The sequence below is a fragment of the Hakea prostrata genome, chromosome 9 (assembly GCF_041222555.1).
Source record: "Hakea prostrata isolate BN-2017 chromosome 9, UWA_Hpros_2, whole genome shotgun sequence".
In the NCBI taxonomy this organism is placed as follows: domain Eukaryota; kingdom Viridiplantae; phylum Streptophyta; class Magnoliopsida; order Proteales; family Proteaceae; genus Hakea; species Hakea prostrata.
In genome coordinates this window covers 9,122,356-9,144,255 of record NC_142608.1, presented here as the reverse complement: position 1 = coordinate 9,144,255, position 21,900 = coordinate 9,122,356, and the positions used below count along the sequence as shown (strand labels likewise).

Here is a 21,900-nt window from a genome sequence, read left to right as displayed (position 1 = left end):
AAGGATGGAAAGTCCAACCAGTTGGATTGGGGAATTTTATAAGCGCCGGGGCCAGAGGAAGAATTATTAGCAAGGATTAGCCGCAACCTGCAAACTAAAAGCCACACATTACTGGGCCAAGAGGGAAATGTGGAGGCCTTGGGACAGGCCATTGCCAGGATCCGAAGATTATAACCAATAATTACAGAGACAAGAGGGTTGGGAGGGGAGGAAGCCATGGCAGACTCAACGAGGGCACCGAACCGAAGGGCAGTGGCTGGATATTTGGGAGATTTTGCCTAGTTGGTGGTTTTCACCCAACCGGGGATTGGTATTAGGGTTCATTTGGGGGGAACTGGGCTATTCTCGTCTTATAAACACGGGACCTCCGATTTATGAAATGTATGGTGTAAATTTGAGTTCCACTTCAGACCCCATGTTGGAAAACGCGCACGAAGGAAACCTAAAATGGCCTAGATGCATTGAACCAAAACATTAATTCTCAAAGTTTAAAATACAAATAAGTCCAATGCATTGAGTTCAAGCAAATGATAATCCTATCATTAAAGTACAACAGAGTGAGACGAGACATTGCTAAGCACATTGCGCGCACACAGGCTCACTAAATGGAAAAGGAGATATTCATGAGATTTGGCAATACCATGAATTCCGCTTGTAACAAGGCCATTGCAATATTATTTTGATTTGCCAGACATTGTGAGGGGCTTTGAGTACAAGGCAGCTTCTCATACTGTATTACTAAAAGTGAATCTCCACAAGGCCTTCATTCTATTAGCAAAAAAAATCTTGATAGAGGCTATGGAGAGGATGAAGTTTCTCACCAAGTCCATGGGTTGGATCAAGGCATGTTTCAATTCTTTTTTGTTTTTAGTCTCATTATTGGCAGCTCAACAAGGTAATTTTGGGGAGGGAGGAGCACAAGGCATTGGCTAGGGGATCAACTGTCATCTTATTACTCTTGCTGGGGAAGCTTTCCCTGGTGTAATTGAGGAAACTGGATGTGGAAGAGCAAATCAGATTGCTTTGCATTAGAACTTGGGAACATGGAATATTTTGCATTAAATTATACTCCCAACCAGGAGACGACATGCAGTGGCTTACAAGATATATATATATATACACACACACATAATTAAAGGGAAAAGGGTCCACGTTGAACTACATAAGGCAAGAAAATAATGTGACATGCGATTCCAAAACAGTGTGAACATGCCAAGATGGTGATTGCTTTGCATATATGCATACATCCATAGCAAAATCAGTCTAAGATTCCGTGTGTTGCTGATTCTGTATTTTCAGTTTCCGTAAGTACCTGATTTCATATCATACATGAGATACTATAGAAGAAAGACTATAACGTCCTCAATAAACCCCCCCCCCCTCAAGGTGGAGTTCTGGAATGTGAATCTTCAGCTTGTTGCAAAGAATTGCAAACCTATGGAGCTGAGGGCTTTAGTGAAAATGTTAGCTGTTGTCCTTGGTCAAAATAAATTGAACTTGAACTTATTTCTTAGCAACACAATCCCGGACAAAATGAAGATCAATTTCTACATGTTCTGTCCGAGCATGGATTATGGGAGTTGTAGAGAGATAGGTGGCGCCAATGTTGTCACACCGCAAGGTGGGAGCTCTAGAAAGAGCTGAAAACCAAGTTCCTTGAGGAGAGTCTTAAGCCAAATTAACTCTCTAGAGACATTTGCAAGGGCCTAATACTTAGTCTCAGTCAAGGATCGGTCAATGGTCTGTTGCTTTCACGACGTCCAAAAGACAAGAAACCCCCTATAGATTCCCAGTGTGCATCCAAGAAGGCCTAAAGAGAACATGAACAAGACCGCCCAATCAACGGACCATGGGACAACATACGCTTAAATACCTTAGGCTGTGCTTAACAAGTTGCTAGTGTGCTACGGTAGGAGCATGCATATGCTGACAAGCCCTATTCAAAGCAAAGGAAACATCTGGACGAGTCAGGGTTACATACTGGAGGGCACCAACAATAAAATGATAATCAAATTTTAGAGCAAAGCACCCCCCCCCAATCAGAAGCAAGAGTAATGGCCATGGGAGTGTTGAAAGGCTAACAATCACACATAACAGTGTGAGCCAACAAATTATATATGTATCATAGACTGAGAGAACGAAGCCTTATTTATGGGATAATGCTTCAATATGCAAGGAAAACTGTAAATTGCCTAGATCTTTAATAGAGAAACTCATGAGACAATAATCCAAGTGTCAAGGGATCATTATTAGTTAAAAAAATGTCATCAACATAGATTAAAACATAACAAACCATGGCAGGGTCAGAACGGGTAAATAGAGATGTGTTAGTTTTGAAGCCATGGGAGCCAATGCACTGAAGAAACTGAGGATGGCGCTGGAACCAAGCTTTGTGTGCCTGTTTCAGCCCATAAAAATAACAATGAAGCCAACAAACATGTTTAGGATAAGCAATATCAATGAGCCCAGGTTGTTGCAAAATGTAAACCTCTTCCTTTAGTTGGCCACAAAGGAAGGCATTACAAACATCTAGCTGGAGCACAGGCCTACCTTGAGAGACTGTAGTAGAGAGAACACTGTGGATGGTGGTCAGCTTGAGAACAAGGATAATGGTTTCACCATAATCAAGGCCATGTTGTTGGTGGGAACCCTTGTCAACTAGGTAGGCTTTATGATGCCCAGGAGAGCCCTCCACCACCGTGTGATGCAAGACACCCATTTACAGCCAATTAAGTTCATATAAGAGGACCAGGGAACCAAAGACCAAGTCCTGTTTTTAAGTAAAGCATTGGATACCTCCTGAGTAGTGACCTCGCACTCTGCAATCTTGTTAGTCTATGAAAAACCAGTAGGCTCAAATACAACAGTAGAGTCATAGTAACAATTAATTCATGGCACTATGACCGAAGCCACATAGTCTGGGTGGTAGGAGAGGGGAGCACAAGAGCTTGGAAAGTAGCGTATACATCTTGGAAAAGGCACATCTTTGGTGTGGGGAGGGGGAGTGGCGTTATGCTTAGAGAGGGGCTTGGGCAAGGTATAGGGAGGCTTGTGGGTGAACCACAATAAGGGCATGTGGTGGTGGGTGCAGCTAGGATAACAGCATATCAGGTGGGTTGAAACAAAGTGGGGTACTAGCTCATGGCAACGACGAAGGAGAAGAAAGAGGTGGAGTAGGTGGTGGTCCTAAAGTAGACTTGAAAAAAAAGAAGGTAGACTTATCAAAGTGAACATGCCGAGAGAAACGATTGTTTGAAGGATTAAAACATTGATAACCCATGTGAGATGGACTATAACCCAGGAAAAAATAATGAGATTAACGAAAATGCATTTCATGAGAATTGTGGGGACAAGGTACGGAAAATTGAGGCAACTGAAAACCTTGAGAAAGAGTAGTTTGGAGATTTATGAAAAGTAAGCTAAAAGGGTGAAACATTGTTAGAGACTGAAGAGCACATCCGATAGATGAGAAAAACCGCTCTTTTAAATGCAAAATGCCAGTAACATCAGGGAACCAAACTATGAACTAGTAAAGCTAAACCAATTTCTCGAGCGTGTCTACGATGGCATTCCAACCTGTTGTTCAGGAGCATGGAGGGCTGATTAACGATGTCTAATACCATGGGAGTGAAAGAATGGTGGAAATGTGCAAAATTTCCCTCCACAATCCTTTTGGATAGCTTTAATTTTTCGCTTAAAGATGTGCTCAAAAAATGTTTGAATTGAAAGAGAAGATTGAAAACATCAGATTTTTGCATGGAAGGATGAACCATATGATCATCCACAAGTCACACAACGTTGCCTATACAAAATGTTGAAGGGGAATGCCCCTGCACATCATTGTGGATAAGATCTAAAGGCAAAAGGCTCCTACTGTAATTGACTGGTAAAGACAAACAAGTGGCTTTTCCCATCTGACAAGCACCATAAATATTATTGAAACAGGAGAAAGATAGGGAAGTTTGTTTAAGTGAAACATATGGTGAAGAAGATGCTTATTCTGATTGCTTAAAGATTGATGCAATAAGTCAGGAGAAGCACGACGCTGCAAACAGTAGTGAGGGCAAAAGGAGAAGACCAGGAAGAACTCTTATAAAGACCCCCTCTACTCAGACCAGACAGGAGAGTAGCTTTACATGCCTGATCCTTCACAGAAAAATTAGAAGGATGAAATTCCATAAGAACATTATCATCACAAGTAAACTGATTAACGAATAAAAGATTTTTAGAGATGGAGGGAATATGGAGTACATTATTTAAATGTGTTCGAAGGATAATGTTTGAAGAATAGAGCAAGGAGGATCTCAACTACTCTGATTTGAGGATCCAACTTTCGTTTTCTGTTATATTACTTTTTTTGTTTGATTTCCCATGCTAGACATAATCATTGGACTTGCCTATAAATAATGGTATTTGCCAGAGGAGGCTCATACAATGAGTGAGGCCTCCTAGCTTTTCTCTGGTATTCATCTTCTCCCTCTCACAATTCTGTTTCCCTTATATTTCTCTCTAATCTACATGGTATCAGAGCTGAAAGTGCTTTATGTGACCTTCATTTTGAAGCCATTAAAGTTCACAAACATACCTGCAACCCTTGGAGACTCATTGCTGCAAGTTGAGGGTCTTCTAAGTCTCGATTACAAGGGGGCACCACTTGAAGCTGCGACTTTCTGCTTTTTGAGGATTTGGAGTAAGAAGCACCTAAAGCTTCAATTGTTGATGGAGGAATGGCTGCACAACATTATGTCCTGGTTTTGAGAGGTAAGCTCTAGATTTCTTCTGGTTACGATAGTTTTCTTGGACGATTTGAATGGCTTTTGTTGGAAGAATTGATTGACCCATTGATGGTTGTTGGAGTGCTGATTGGTTGCTCTGAGTAGTGCAATTGACCTGCTAAAATCCTTGACCTGAAGCTGTGCACAATCGAAGGGGGAGTTTGAATCTCGTTGCTTTTTTGTGTAACCTCTTTATGAAATCGATTTATGTTCTTGCTATGGTTTGATCTTATTTGGTTTGACTAATTTGTTCAGTTCTGTTATTTTGAAGTTGGTTTGAACGTCTGGTTCAGTTCTAGTTCAAATTAATTCCTGATTTCAATTTTTGGTTTGGTTTTTCTATTTTAGACTTTATTAAGTGGTTTAATTTCTGGTTCAAATTTTGGTTAATTTTCTCGACAGATTTTATTGGAGTTGGTTATTAGTCTATTTGAGTTGAAAATTCTGTGATGGCTGAAGCTAAGGCAAAAAATAAAAATACAATGATCAAGGTGTTATCCTCTTCCTCCCATCAACTTACTCAACATGAACTTGAAGGAGTTAGTAGTTTCCATTGGTGGAGGAAAATTATTAAAGTATTTATTCTTGGGAGAGGACAACAAGACCACTTGACCCAAAAACCCAACACTGCAAAATGCCCATATTTTAGGACAAATGTTGAATTCTGTGGAGATATTATGAACCTTGTTACTCATAGTGATACTATCAAGGAACTATGGTATATCTAAATTTTTTGTACTTTGGCTAGGATAACCTTTCCCGTATATACAACGAGATATCCTAGGAATTCTACCGAGTTGATAGGAAAGGTCGTTCTTTGACCCAATGTTTTGTAGATTTTAAGAGGATATATAAAGAGTTGAATTCTATACTTCCCATTACTTCTAATGTTATTAAGATGCAGAATCAGGATGGGAAAATTGTTTTGATGAGTTTTCTAGGGGACTTGGGAAAGCGTTTGATTCAGTAAGATATTAGATCCTCGGTGGTGACAAACTGCCCACCTTATTTGACACCTTTTCTAGTGACACATGTACACTTGCCACAATCACTAATAACTATGGATCCAATTCTGGAAATACTTGTGGTCACAGGACTACTATTGGAAAAATTCCCCCTACCACTTATCAAGAGTCTACAGATACACCAATTAGGACCTGACTCCATTGTGGTCGGTCAGGTCACATTTAGAGATTTTGTTGAAGTTGCACGACCCCTCAAGTTGCTACCACTGCTTTAGCTGCAAAGACTAATCTATACCCCCACCACCTGAACATATAATTGTGAAGAAGTCTACAAAAGAATTTATTTGCTTTACTTAGTTTCAGGCAACCCAGTCTCTGTCAACAAATCAAGTACTTACTTTCGTTGTGATAAGAAAACTCCTTTATGGGAAAATGCCTTTTGGATTTTAATCTCTTTGGCTTCCATGTTTCATTGGCCTTTATTTTAGCTTGATGTTAAGAATTCTTTCCTCAATGGTGATCTCCATGATGAAGTTTATATGAAGCAGCCTCTAGGGTTTGTTGCTCAAAGGGAGAGTGGTATGGCGTATCATCTTAAGAAGTCTTTGTGTTAGGGCCCTGGGATCATGAGATGGCGCCACATGGAGGAGAGAGAGAGGGTTATTGTTAGTTGAGAGGTAATAATAGGGGGCATTAAATGCTAAGGGTAGGGAATGTTTTATGTAAATGGTTAGGCAACAATAGGCGAGGGGCAGCATTGAATGCTCTAGGGTGACAGCACCATTGAAGCAGATTATGTTGTTAGTCCTTGCAGTATTAACGATATGAATATAGGGTCGTCAAATGGATGATGCAAGGAGGCGGTGGCATGTCTTTGTGTTAGGGCCCTGGGATCATGAGATGGTGCCACATGGAGGAGAGAGAGAGAGGGTTATTGTTAGTTGAGAGGTAATAATAGGGGGCATTAAATGCTAAGGGTAGGGAATGTTTTATGTAAATGGTTAGGCAACATATAGCTGAGGGGCAGCATTGAATGCTCTTAGGGGTGACTAGCACCATTGAAGCTAGATTATGTTGTTAGTTCCTTTGCTTTAGTATTAATCTTGATATTGAATTATAGGGTTCTTGTCAAATTGGTATTAGAGCAGTGATGACAAGGAGGCGATGTGGCATTGTCTACATTTTTCAGTGATAGAGAAATGCAAGAATGGCTACTAAAGATCATGTTGTTTTCAGGGAACACCACATTGATGGACTAATAGTTGGGAGTAGCTCTTTAGTACCTGGAATGGGATGCATTAGAGTGGGTGTACAAGAGGTGTTAGCCAAAGTTGGATTGGGCAAGCTTCACGGAGGCTTGAAAATTTGATTTCGGCAATGTGAGAAACAAGAAACTCATCTTAGCTTTGGACATCAATAGTATTGTGGTCGAGGCAAGCGGTAGTGAAGTCAAGTCAATTGCGCACGCTAGAAAATGGCATAGATTAGAAGTGGAGAAACCTAGCGGGGAAAGATTGATGGCTGCTGGGCATCCTAACTGTAAATCGTGGAGAAGGGGAAGAGAAAAAGTTTGGGTGAAGACACTTATCGGATTGGATTTGAAGCAAGAGATCCAAATGTTATATTAAAAGATTGTGAAGAGAAAAGAAATGGAAAGGGGCTTGGATTAGTCAGCGGAAAATACCAGGCAACTTTTATGGTTTTCGTTCTGCAAAAAGAGAGAAGACAATGCAAGAGGAGTTTCAGGGTTCGATCGGTTTACCCTAAACCGGTTCACAGGGCACACCCAAATGGCTGGGGGTTTATTATTTGGGCCCAACCCAGGCATGCTCCCTCACAAACCTAGGGCCCAAGCGAACTACATTCAAAAATGTCGGGTTCCTTAAGAAAGCTCCTTGGGCCCTGCGCCTCATTCTCTTAACCTAAAGCCCAATCTATTCCATTAAACCAACATCTAACCGATTCTTCTTAAACCATGGCCATAAGTGTATGGACACCACCTATTCAAAAGGTCCATCATTGGTCTGGTCTATTTTAACCAAAGCCTAAGCCTTCTTTTCATTAAGTCGGGCCCAAATAATTCAGATGGCTCACGGTCCAAACTCGAGGCCAATTCAAATCAAGGAATCATCAAAGCAATCGTCTGACCAAGCCAAAAATGGAAGAAATATCGTCTTCCACCTTCATTTTCTCTAGTGCATTTGTGCACCAGTGAGAGTCACAAAATATGCTTGTGACTATAAGCTTGAAGAGCCTTAATTGACCACTAACTATGGAAAACAATGATCATTGAAGGCCAACGGAACTGGCGGAACTAGCCTCGCTCTTCCTAGGGAACCCTCGATTCCAATCTATGCCTCTAGTGGAACAAGGACATTTATCTTCCTTCTTTGTCACATCAACTGAATTTGGAAAACAGAGCCAACTTGCAGTTGAAGGCATCCCCAGATGGTTGATTGGCGACAACGGCTTCACCAATAGAGATTTCAACACTCCTTGTGACTGGTTGATTGTTGCATGGGTCCTTATCATGTGTGATAGCCGATTATTGACTAGGGTTTTAGTCACGCTATAATGGGAAATCAATCTCCATCATGGACATCATTTAGCTTAGCAAATGAATGGATTTTTTAAAGGATTTGACATGACCCTTGGTACAATGGTCTTTGTAACTCTTCCAACTTCTGTAGCCATTATTGCTACAAATACTACTTAAGCTATTTTATACTGTCTTGCTAGTCTAAAGGGAGTTTCCAGGAGCACACCTACATCAACTACACTCAACTTGTAGGAGAACATTTTAATCTAGAGTTTTTCAAGGTATCACTAGGTTTGAAATTCTTTGGGGACTTAATGGATGGTGGATTATGTTCAAACTGGGGTGAAGAAAGGCTTGGACAAGTTCTAATCATATACTTGAGAAGGATGGCATTGGACTCCAATTGTGGCTATTGAGCTGGCTTGCTATTGGGCCTTTGAATGTGTTGCTGAATTTTCATGGCTATGTGGCAAGAATGTGAAGACCAAACTTCAAATTTTCCTTTACTTTGAGACAAGGTGAATTTTGAGGGGCCAATAGTGTCAGGGCCACAATCTGGCACCATGCAGAAGAGAGAGAGAGGGTTATTATTAGTCGAGGGGTAATAAATAGGGGCCATTGAATGCTAAGGACAGGGAATGTTTTATGTAAATGGTTAGGCAACGTATGGCTAAGTGGCCGCATTGAATGTTGTGGGGGTGACTGGCACCAGTAAAGCTAGATTATCTTGTTAATTCCTTTGCTTTTGTATTAATCTTGGTATTGAATTAAAGGGTTCTTATCACTTTGTATGGGTGGAAGCAATTGCCTCGGGCATGGTTTGGCCAGTTCACTTCCGTGTTGTTAGCTTTTGGACTGACTCATTGAGTCATTGTGACAGTGACCATTCGGTATTTTACCATCACTCTAGCACGGGAGTCTTTTTCTCATCATTTATATTGATGACATTTTTATCACTAGAGATGATTCTATAGGGATTGATATATCTACAACAACAATGTTAGACTAAAACTTGGGAAGATTGAAATATTTTTTGGTGATAGAAGTTGCTCAATCTAATAAAGGCATTTTCCTATCACAGTGAAAGTATGTACTTGATTTGTTAACAGAGACTCAGTTGCTTGGCTCTAAGCCTTTAGATACTCCTATGGATCTAATGTGAAGCTTATGTCAAAACATGGAGATGTTCTCGATGATCCATAAAGAGATCAAAGGTTGCCATTCATATTGCTACTAATGCAGTGTTTCATGAACGAACAAAACATATTGAAGTCAACTGTCACTTAGTTCGTGAAAGCTGCAGCAAGGATTGATTTCTCCAAACATGTTCGTATAGGAGAACAGTTGGCGGACTTACTCACAAAGTCCTTAGGGCCTGCCAGGATTGACTATATTCGTAACAAGCTGGGCATGTTTAATCTCTATGCTCCAACTTGAGGGGAGAGTGTTCGAAGGGTAATGTTGGAAGAATTGAGCAAAGAGGATCTCAACTACTCTGATTTGAGGATCCAAGTTTCCTTTTCTGTTATTTCCCTTTTTTTTTTTGTTTTCCTACTACATGTAATCGTTGGACTTGCCTATAAATGAAGGTATTGGATAAAGGAGGCTTATATAATGAGTGAGGCATCCTGGCCTTTCTCTGGTTTTCGTCTTCACCCTTTTAGGATTTTGTTTTCCCTTTATTTCTCTCTAATCTACAAAATAAAATACACAATTAGAAGGGAAAGAGGAAGAACTAATGTGAGAAATCGATAAGCCTTTACAATTACCAATATGTAGTTAACCTGTATCAAGGTAAGTGTCATACTTAGAGAGGGTTTAGGTTTGTAGTGACATGGTGAGTGGCACCAGTATTTGGGTACCATGGAAGAGGCACAGGGGAAGGGGGAATGGGCAAGAGAGGTGGGTTAGGATGGTTAAGGGGCAGGATATGTGTAATGAGTAAGCATGGAAGGGTTGGCCTGGCTCAATCGGGTGGTGGCTAAGATGGTTGTGGGTATTGTTGCCTAAAGGTGATAGTAGCAACGGTCAAAATTGTGATTTGCATGGCGACATATATGGCACTAGAAACGGCCTATGTTACAACCACTACCACAGTCACCATAGCTGCTACCAAGAAGGGTTGTTCTCAAAGAAACTAGTTTGTCGCCATTGAACATTATTGCGGAGGGACTTATAGGCTGGAGGTGTCTCTGTGATAGTGAGCTTAGAGAGAGAAGTGCCATGAAGGAACTCATGGCTGAGAAGCATTGCATGAGGGTCATCATATGCAATTGGCTTCAAGCGGGTAAGAGATAACAATATCATGTCACGGAATTTGGTTAAGGCTGCGAAAATCATGAGGATAAAATGCCAAGGGGCATAGGCATTGACTGACAGGCGGTAGCATTTAGTTCATCCACAATGGATTTTTGCCATTGGAGATTGTGAGAGACGGGTTCATCAACTCTCTGAGTTAGATCTTGTGATACCATTGAAAGGGACATTAAAGGACTCTCAGAAAGAGAAGAGAAAGCCGTAGAGAGTATCTGCCATATCTCACTATGTGTGCATTTTGCAACGATCAATGGAAAAAATTTATTCAAAGAGAGGCTATATTGAGAGACTTTGTAATGTGGAATCTTGATGACATCACCAAGGAGCAACATCAGGTTCAGTGGGACAAGGAGTAGAGCAACCGAGATGGCCCAAGAGACCTTGTCCATCGAGAAAGGTTCTATTAGATTTGGCAAAGCAAAAAGTTGTTAGCCTTAAATTTGATAGAGATATGGTGGTGGGCATTGGAGAGAGGAGGAGATGGTGGAGTGGAAGAGGGAGTTCCACCATTAGTCATTAGAAAAAGGAGAAAGAGGAGAGGGATTAAGTTTGAAGGGAACTAGTTGGAGTTTTTTCTGCTCTTGATACCATATTAGAACTTGGGAATATGGACTGTTTTGCATTTAATTACTCTCCCAAAGTGGAGACAATTTATAGTGGTTTACACGCAAAGTTCCACTTTGGACCATAAAAGGCAAGAGTGTAACATGATATGCAATCTCAAGACAGTGTGTAAATATACTATGCTGAGACTGATTGCTTTGCAGATATGCATAGATCCATTTCATTTTCAATCCAAGATTCCATTTTTGTTGATTCTATATTTTAGGTTTCCATGAGTAGCTGATTGCATACCATACATGAGATACTTTAGAAGAAAGACTATAATGTCCTCGATATGGGTGCAAAAGTTCATATTTCATATCATCTTTGCTGATGATTTGATGATCTTTTCAAAAGCTGAGATGGAGTCAATTGAGGCTACTTTGTGGGCTTTTGGATGAGATTGCTTCCAATTCTGTGTTGCTCCTTAATAGTGCTAGATCCTTTATCATTTTAGAGGCCTCACTCAAGCAAAAGGAGTGCAACTTTGGAATTAACAAATCTCAGTGAAACCAAGTTACTTGGGTTTCTTGGGGCAACTCTTATTTTAGGAACTTTGCCTGTGGTGGATTATGCTCCCACTGAAAAGTAGGTGAAAAATAGACTTGAAGCCTGGAAAGCAAGACCCATTTGCAGGCTGGCGGCCAGCTTCAGCTCTTTTCATATGTGTTGCAAGGGAGTGACGTTAACTGCAGGCATCTTTTGACAGCCAGATAATGTGACTCGGTAGATTTAGCATCTTTGGACAGCCAGATAATGTGATTTGTAGATTTCAGCCCATATTTGCTAATTTCTTATGGACTGCACCTTTTTTGGGGGGAAAATAAAAAAGCTGCACTTGGTTTCTTGGGATGATGTTTGCAGGTCAACGAGGGAAGGAAGGCTCAGAATTAGGTAGGTAAAAGATTTGAATGTGGCTGCTATAAGGAAACAGATGTCGTAGATTGCTTCAAAGAAAGACATCAAATGGTCATTTGGGGTATATAGTGTAGGTATTTGAAGTAGGATTCTATTTGGTCGCTGGCATTCATTCCAACTGCTTTTTAAGTTTGGAAGGAAGTTTTGAAATACAACGAAACAGTTGAGCCTCTTATGCATCATTTGATTAAGTTGATGAAGTAATTATATGTATTATAAATCAACTCATCATTACATAAAATTTTCAAAAAAAAATTAAATTAAATTTGAACAATCTTAAATAACTTTCTTGCCCCTAAATTAGAAGTATCTTTTTTTACCAAAGGTCAAAAGGAATGTATCAATAATAAATAAAAGAATTACAAATATGAGACTTATGCTTTCCCAGATAACCCAAGAACAAGAGAGGGAAGGTAGGACCCAGCTTCAGCATTTGCATCAATAGAGACTAGCCAACTGCAAAATGCTAAAAATTTAGCACATTGGTATTATGGTGTTGTATCTCAGGACATAGCTTCATTATTTGGTGTGCCTCTCATGGCTTACCAACTGCAGAGCTGCTCATCGCTGTTGCCTAATTTTACTCTCTGTTGGAAGTTGGAATGGTATAGCTGTCATTGGATAATTTATTCTTTCAATTGCCCTTTCGGTGCTTTATCTGCCATGTATCTCAGGACATAGCTTCAGCTTCAAATGTTGGCCACATTTGAGACATCTTCTTGGCTCACAGCTTCGGACATTGGCATCAAGAGGGACCAAACCACACAAAAAAAAGGAAATAGCCATAATAAGCACTCCAATGGTGTGGTTTTTTAAGTATATCTCAGGACATAACTTCATTACTTGGTGTCCTCTCATGCCTCACGAACTATATGGAGTTGTTCCTCTCTGGATCAATCTCAATGTTGCCTATGTGTTCTCGCTGTTGGAACGGCATGAAATCAATGGATGATTTGGTCATTTATTCTTTCAATGATCTTTGTTACCCTCTATCAGGAACAATATCAGCTCCAATTGTTGGCTTTATCTGAGATATCTTCTCGGATTCCAGCAAGAATGGCACCAGATTTGCTTGACTTTTAGTATCAGAAGTTGTTACCCTATCGGAGAGTTGGCGATCTGTGTAGCAATGTATCAAGTCTGGTACAAGAGGAAACTACAAGGTTGACAACAAAGTTGAGGGTACTCATTCAGCAAATCTGGAATACCTTAAAACTTCAAGGGGAGATCTAAGATTGGATTAATAGTTTAAGTTCTAGTTAATGTTAGGAAGTGAATTATTGTTTCTAGTTGAAACATCTCAGTTTTCTTCTGGAGGTTCGAAGGTGTCACTTTTGGACCAGACCTGGACAAATGGAAACCCGAACTAGACCACCCAATACCTTATTGGTCTGGATCTTGTTCTAATGGTTTCCTTCTAATCCACTGTTTCTGTGTCAGCTCTCCCAACAGATCCACAAACAATAGCCTGTTAAGAATCAAATAGGTCAAGAACCATCAAACCATTTGGTATGTGCACAGAAGTTCAAGGAAATACGTAATCTTTCTTGAATAAAAATAGTTGAGTACAAAGATAATTTTTCCCCAAAATAGGGTAATGTTGTAGGGATGCCTTTGTCTTAGGGTGAAGCCCAAGGCCTTGAAACATGTTTTATTGCAACTTGAAAGAATTGGAATGTAGAATACATCATTTTATCATCAAACTAAAGAAAAAGGTTATTTGAAAAACCTTTGAAGCATATTGTCTCGGATTAGTTGGAACCTGGGTAGGAAAAATCGGCAAAATATCGCTGAAACTTGGCGATATTTCGCCGGTTTGAATCAACTAGCAAAAAAAGGGGGTGTGAAACAAGATTTGCAATATATCGGCGATTTATTGCCGAATATATTGCCAATTTCTCGATATCTCACGATACTTTTGGTGATTTCTCACAATTTTTCAGCGCTTTCTCGCAATATTTTTGGGCAAATTTCTGCTCAAATTTGCTTTGTTTTCCAAAGATTTTCTCTCATGTTTCTTGCATTCTTGCTCAATTTTGCTTTGATCTTCGACATTGATGCAACGTGTGAGAAGAACAAAGAATAATATGAACTCTAATAAATTGAAAGTTGTTATTCAAAAGTGGGAATCTCCTTACAAGATAACAATGACATGTAATATTAGGAAAATAAAAGAAAGCAGAATGACTCAAAATTAGAAACCCAAATCTAACTAGGAAACTAAAAGTGGCCCGAAAACCGACTAAATGATGGAATTTAACAGTCAAAATGATGCCTACTGGGTAAACCTTGGTAGGAATGCTATAGAGCTTTCCGAGCTGTTTATTTTTGTTAGAAAACAAGCTTTAAACAATCAAAAATAGCAGTTGAACTTGAACAAAGAAAAGAGAGAAGAAGAAGAAGAGAAGAGAGATGAAGGAACCAGTAGAAAAGACCTGTGATTCTTAGCTAAAGAGTCTAGAATCACAGAGCACTTTTATTTATAGCTTCTAATGAATCTAATACAACTTGAGAAACAAGTAATTGTCCTCTAGAAAGAAAAAAAAAACAAAATATTACAGCTTTAGTAACTTCCTAACTCCTAAAATAGAAAGTTCTGAAAATAGAAACTACCACCAAAATAGAAACTATGCTTTCTAAAAACTCCCAAAACTTATGTAGCAAGACTCCCACATTAGAAATAGAAAATATAATAAAAACAATAGCATAATACTGTTCACGTGAACAATAACATGAACAGTAAAAGATGTTTTTACTGTTCACGTGAACAGTAAAACTTCCAAATTTATGTATACTTCAACAATTTTGATATGTTGTGGATCTTGTAACTCCTCCTGGATCAAAATTTACAGTTGTTTGAAGATTTGCCATAAAACCAAGTATGTACCGATCAAGAACACCCATTTAGGTGATGTTTTAGGCCAAAGTAGCACTCCCAATGTGTTAATTGGCATCAAATTAGGCTACACACCAAATTTCAGCCCAAAATGACCTAAAATACCCCCTGAAATTGGGGATCGAAATGGAAATTGGGTGAAACTTTGGCGAATTTCGCCATGGGGGGAAACAGAGAAATTCGCTGAAATTTTGAACCTTGGTTGGAACTGCTAAAGAATTGGAACTAATAGCCAACGGTTCTAGGTCTCAAATTTGGATCCAATTAGGTTATTGGTCCAAATCTAGTATTGACAATTTGAACTGGAACTGTTGAGGATCTAGACCAATTGACACCCTACTAGATGTTGGCCCTATTGGGTAGCATAATTGTCTAACCTTCTATGTCATGCTTCTATTGAAATTGCCATTCAACCCAACACTCAACCAGAAGGGTAGAAAAAAAAAGAGTGAAGCTCAAAATTTTGGATACCAATAGCTTCCTTCAAAAAAGGCTAAGCACCATACGTATGCAACCTCTAAGATCTCGTGCTTGGATTACTGAGAGAGCAGTCATCAGGGTCTAGCCTAATAGCTGAATCCATATTTAAGCCAAAAAAAGAAATCAACCATTGAATGAGTTGGCTTTGCTCTAGCCACTAGATCCAAATTAGCTAAACAAGCAGGTCTATGGTTGAGGATCAATTCCTTCAACTTAGGACCAATGAGTTGTGAACAACACAATGTCATTTGATGGATAATATTGTGTGATCTGGTTCTTCTCCCAGGTCTATGAAGATTTCTTTCCAGACCAAAGGTTATCTTAGGTTTTCTCCTAGTTCTTCAATTCCCTTAAATCTAGAATAAAGTGCTTCTCTATGCAGAGGCATTTGAAGGCCTCCGGTGAACATGGTTGTGCCACCTCAATCAACTTTCTTGTAACTTATCAAGCTTGATAGCCACTATTATATAGAGAAACTTCACATCAGAAGGCTAAAAAGTCACAAATTTGACAAGTTTCACCCTACCTCTATTGAAAATAAAGTCTCCTTCCATCCAACCATTCGGCCTCTAATATGATCCATCATTGGCAATAGAATTGTCTCTCTTTTTTTCCTTTTTATGTGATAACACACTGGAAACACTAGACATTGGCAAACCCTGCCTTTGACAATGCCATTAACGGAGCACACTTGAACAGCATAAATATGAACAATGAAAGGATCCAAACACCTAGAGGAAGCAGAATTTAGGTCTAGATCGGGCATCTATACATGACTCCTCTTGCAATGACATGCACCAAACAACATAGAGAATGATAAAACCTTTTCACTGCAGCCTTTGCTTACTAATGTGCAATTGCATTGGCATCACAGTGATAGTGCGTGATCTTCCATTCAATTGAATGCAGATATGACTAGAGAATCGAGCAGTTTTGCATTAGAAACTAGTGGAATAATTAAGCGTCCACCATAAAATCTTTGTTGAAAAACTGAGAAGTCTGCCCAATAGTTTGACTTTTGGATCATGGTAACTTTATATTATATTTTTTCACAAAAACCATTAGGGTCTACATATGATATAGCCTTATAAAAGACCTCCAAACATGTAATTAAAAATTATTATGACTAGCTAAAGTTACATGATTCAAAGTTTTTGGTGACTAAAAGTTCCAAATATATATTTACCAAAGTTGGTAATCATATCTACAAAATAAAGTTTACAATGATCATGGATCATGTATATAAAAGAATGTTTCCATGTTATGCATTCAAAAGAGAATTTCAACAAAAAGATACAGATATACACTATTTTTTATGAGCCAAGTTTTAAATTACCAATCAGAGAAAAGTAGAAGTGAATAAACAGAACTTTTTTTTCCATGTCATAAATCTTCAGATCCATGAACCTCTTTGTTGAAGCCTTTAAAACCAGTGATATGGTTTGTTGAAATACAATATCAATGTAACACTAAATTTTAAAGAAATTACAGAGGGGCAGTTTCTTTAGAAACACTCACCAGACAATAGGGTACTAATTCAAAATGATTTCTTGAGCGCTCCTTTCTCTGTGAAGAACAAAGTTAATGAAATCACATCAACTAGGCAGTACATAGCAAAGGAGTGAGGAGAATTTCAATAAAAGATGCAGATCTTCATACTCAATTTACCTAAGGCTACCATAGATGTCAACTCATATTCCAAAGGAAAGACACTCACCGAAAAATAGGGTGATCATCTAATGACTCAAATGATCCTGCTGATGATCAAGGATTTGTGATGTAATTTTCTCTCCTCGAACCTTGCTTTCTGTGTCAGGAATGGAAATATTGAATCACATCAGCAAGATGGTAGAGAACAAAGAGTTCGGAAGAATTTTTATATGAGGTACAGCCCTCGGACTCATTTTACATATCTAGGATTACCGTATATGTCAGCCCGTATTTCGAAGCTATATGGTAAAATAAATACCAAAGATATTACCAGTGGTTATTATTACCTTGGCTATAGATATCTAGACTATTCAACCATGGTAGACCGCATTATTGAAACTTGCCACCAAAATCTGAGATGTGGTTTTTCTTGGCGGTTACTCAGCATCCAATGGCTGAAATAACCAAATTACTCCTATGTATGAAAACCTTTTCATGTTGTCCGTAGCCTTGTTTAGCCAGATTTTTTTTTTTAAACTATTACTTTGAATCATTTAAATGGCAGGCATTTAATGTCAATTGTTTTTTAGTAAATAGCATTTAATGTCAGCTGCTTTTTGGGTAAATAGCATTTAATGTCTATTTTTGGTAAAAAAAAATTAATGTCTAGTTATAAAAGTGATTTACAACCAAAAGAATTTAAAGCAAGGGGAATGGAATAAGATTCTTGGCATTTGATATTAGTTGTTGATTTCTTACCTTAAAAAAAGGTTATTGATTGTTGATTCATTTGATAGATGAAGCATTCCTTGGATAACCATGTTAAAAATTTGGTGGCCCATTGTGATCATATCTCATTGAGTTTTTCTTACTTGTATTCGTGTTCTTTTGAGCATTGTACTAACATATGGAGAAGTTCGATTCATATGAAAGTCATGAATAAATAATGTGTTAGACAACATGTCTGGTCAGGTTAGGTTGAGCTTTTTTAAACCCTAACCCTGGCCCTCAATACCCTAGCAACTGGGTCTTGGGTTTAGAGACCTTCACTCTTTCGATCGAGTCCTACTGGCTAGACAAGGGTGGAGATTGACGACCCAACCAAATACTTTATGGGCCATCACTATGAGCGAAAAGTATTTTAAAAGACATTCCTTTCTTCATGTGCAAACTCCAAGGGGGGCATCATGGGGGTTGAAGAGCATTGGCAGGTAGAGAAGTCCTAAAAAAAGGGTCTTTAAAGAAATGTGGGTAATGGCCAACACAGCTTCATCTATTGGAACCTTTGGATTCCACATCTACCCTTCTCGAGGCCTAACCCTATAGGACATATATTGGTCCATGATCTTATTAATTGGAACTTGAAGACCTGGAAGGTCCATCTACTCAATTCTCTCTTCACAAAAGAGGAGGGGCAAGCCATATTATTCCTCTGCCTATTCTTTCTCTCGAGACTGCCTGGGTTTGGAGAGGCACAAAAAATGTGTCTTTACAGTTAGATCTGCTTATTATGCTTCATGACCCTCTACTACCCCACCCCCACATCAAATCAATCTTTGCATACATCGGCTTGCTCTGTGAAGTGGGATAAAATATGGAAAACAGTAACTCTCCCAAAGGTGAAACATTCTTATGGAGAACTTGCCATGATGGTATTCCCACCCAAAAAGCCTTGTTTGATAGAATTGGTAGCAAACCCCCATGTGCTTGCTAAGTTTGTCACAGGTAGAAACTGTCACCCATGTGCTATTCCATTCTGATCATGATAGGTCCTGTTGAGAGCCTCTCTATTAAGGATTCACACCAATGATTTTGTGGGCAACTCTATATAGGATTGGTAGGCTTTCATTGATTCTAGATTTCATGATTCACAACAAATGGACTTTAGTATATACTTTGTGGTGTACTCTCTGTTGGATCATTTGGAATAGTCAAAATTCATTCATGCTCAAAGGATCTCCACTTTCTCTTTCTAATTCTATTTCTTGCCTGGAAAGCTTCTTGGTGACATTCAATATTTAACTCCAACTGTTCATCTTGCAGATCCAGCCCCTCCACTAGAGAGTCCTATCTCTTCTCCTTCGCAGGTGCAGCAGTGTTGGCACATCTCCTCCAACGCAGCATGGGAGGCATCCTCAAGACATACAGGCCGCAGCTGCATTATATGGGACCATAATGACCTGTTCATGGTGGCTCAATCTGTGTTCTCTCTTAGTTTCCCAGGCCTTGCTGTCGAGTTTGAAGCAAATTAGGGATGATCTTTTATTAGCTAGATCCTTAAATATCTCTCATGTAGCCTTTCATTCTGATTGCCAGATAGCCATTTTAGCCCTTAATGGGAAGGCCTAGTCTCTAAACTGACCAAGTAGTAGGCTGCTTATAGAGATTTTTAAACTAGTTTTCAGTTTTCAGTTTGCCTACTTCCAGCATGTTTACAGAACTTTCAATGTTAAGGCCCACTTCTTAGCTAAGGGTTCAAGAAAGTTAAATTGTCAAGACTATGCTGGCAGTCTCCATCCAGATGTTTTGTATATAATTCTGTCTCCCTCTAGAGTTCTTCTAGAGGATCTAATATAAAACATTGTTTGACAAAAAAAAAGGGCTTACCCTTGGCTCTAGTAACTTTAAACCTGAAAAACTTGTGTTGATCCTGACCCTAATGGGCTAAGTCCAGATGTTACCCACATTGATTGGACTAGGTCAGGCACCTGGCCTGACCTTGTCTCACTACCACTAGTTGGGCTCTGATCCTGACATTAACTCGACCACAAAATAGTAGAACAATCGATGATGAACATCACTTTTTGATTTGTCATAATCAGGTCTGGTAGGGTTGGTACAAGCAGTGTCAAAAACTGAGTTCTAATCATGATTTGAGGTTAGAATACAAAACTCCAATATGTAACACGGTGATACTTTGTGCACATTCTCATCATTTTCATATAGTTACGCGACTAAGTAGCAATCTTTTGCCTAATTATATCTAAAACATTGTAATTACAAATTTAAATAATATTTTAATTAACTAAGCACATTCTTTTTTTCTTTTTTTTTTTTTTTTTTTTTTGGTAGAAAATCAATTTATTCACTAGGAGATGAGGATTCAAATGCAGAACAAGCTCCCTGAACCAAGTAGTGAAAATATACCAATCTAGAGCCGTCTCAAGCACCAGGGCTACCTGAGCAAGGTTGTGAGCCACACAATTGGTTTTCCTAAGAACAACAAAAACAACAACAACAATAATAATTATTATAATTATAATAATAACAAAAATGGGGTAAGAGGCAAGGTGTTTAATATATGATACAATTGTTGCAATTTAGGTGGGAAGAATGAAGCTTGGCTGCTGCAAAAATTGAACCACTGAGATAATCGTGTTAGGGAAGGATGCACAAACACGAAGAAGAACACAAGCAAAAATACATGAGAGATACCACTAAGAGGTAATCATGTTGGGGATGCACAACCACGAAGAATAACACCATCAAATCAATATGAGGAATACCACCGAGAGGTAAATCCTGTTGGAGATGGATGCACAAACACGAAAAACAACACAAGCAAAAACACACGAGGAATTTAATGTTGTTTGGCAAAACCACCTACATCCACTAGAGGGGGGGGTTTCATTATTTGGGGAAAGAAAAAAAAAAGCCCTCACACTCACAAAGTGCTACCATTTGCTTGATTTGTTTCATAGGTTATCTCACAAAAGACTATTTATAGGGAAATCTAAAACCATAATCCCAAGATAATTACAATTTTAACCAACACTAGTAATTGACCCAAAATCCTATTCCAATTCTAAATACAATTAAAATTATAATTATATGGACCCGCAAAATACAAGACACTCAAGTCCAACAATCTCCACCTTGGCTTGAATTCTACAAACCGCCTTAAAGAAAACCGTTGATGATGTTTCTTTACAATCCATTGTCTCTGTGTATATACCACATCTTACCCCATGGTCCACATCCCCTCCAAGAATGTCTTCCAGACTGCCACCACCTAAACCAGCATAATGCACACCCCCCACTTGGGGTGTTCATAGAGTTCATCACCATCGTACAACGTGACATGACTCCACCTCTCTTATTATTGCAGCCGGCTCTGAGAGATCACTAAATACGAAGCAAAAGTTACATATTTTCTTTCAGATTTGCCCTTGTTCGGCACCTGAACAACAAGCAAATTCTGTCTACCTGTACCCCTTACCTTAGTGTTAACTGAAACTCCACCTGTTTTAACACTCCCTGCAAGCCTGTACAATTTTTCAATCATATTTCCCTGCATCAACCATGGATCCTCTTGAAACCTTGAGAACTCCACCTTTGGATGATCATTTGAAGCTTTTAAAATCCAAAGTACTCAATGAATTTAGATTCCTCTATTTCCTAGATCTTTCGCACCTTCGGCGACCATCCATTCAACCTTACTCTAATACCACTTGTTGGGGACAGATGCACAAACACAAAAAATAATACAAGTAAGAATTTAACATAGATTGGCAAAACTGCGTACATCCGAGCAATAGGTATTACATGTATCCTGCACCCCTGACTCAAAATTTCCTTGCCAAGCTACATGAAAAAGAGTTTTAGGAGTCCCAATGGCAATCCATCACTTGTTGGGTATAGATGCACAAGCATGAAAAAGAATACAAGTAAGAATTTAACATGGATCGACAAAACCGCCTATATCCGAGAAATAGGTCTTACATGTATCCTGTACCCATGACTCAAAATTTCCTTGCC

The 21,900-nt window shown here is 39.0% G+C and overlaps 1 long non-coding RNA gene across 5 annotated transcripts in view; it reads left to right on the top strand.

Annotated features, from left to right (window-relative positions):
- Positions 1–20,203, top strand: part of LOC149004528 (uncharacterized) — a 52,000-nt gene extending 31,797 nt beyond the window's left edge. For all 5 annotated transcript variants that reach the window (XR_016175450.1, XR_016175447.1, XR_016175448.1 and 2 more), the window contains 2 exons: positions 4,564–4,761; positions 19,186–20,203. This is a non-coding gene — a long non-coding RNA (uncharacterized LOC149004528). The remainder of the gene's footprint in view (positions 1–4,563; positions 4,762–19,185) is intronic.
- Positions 20,204–21,900: the final 1,697 nt, after the last annotated feature.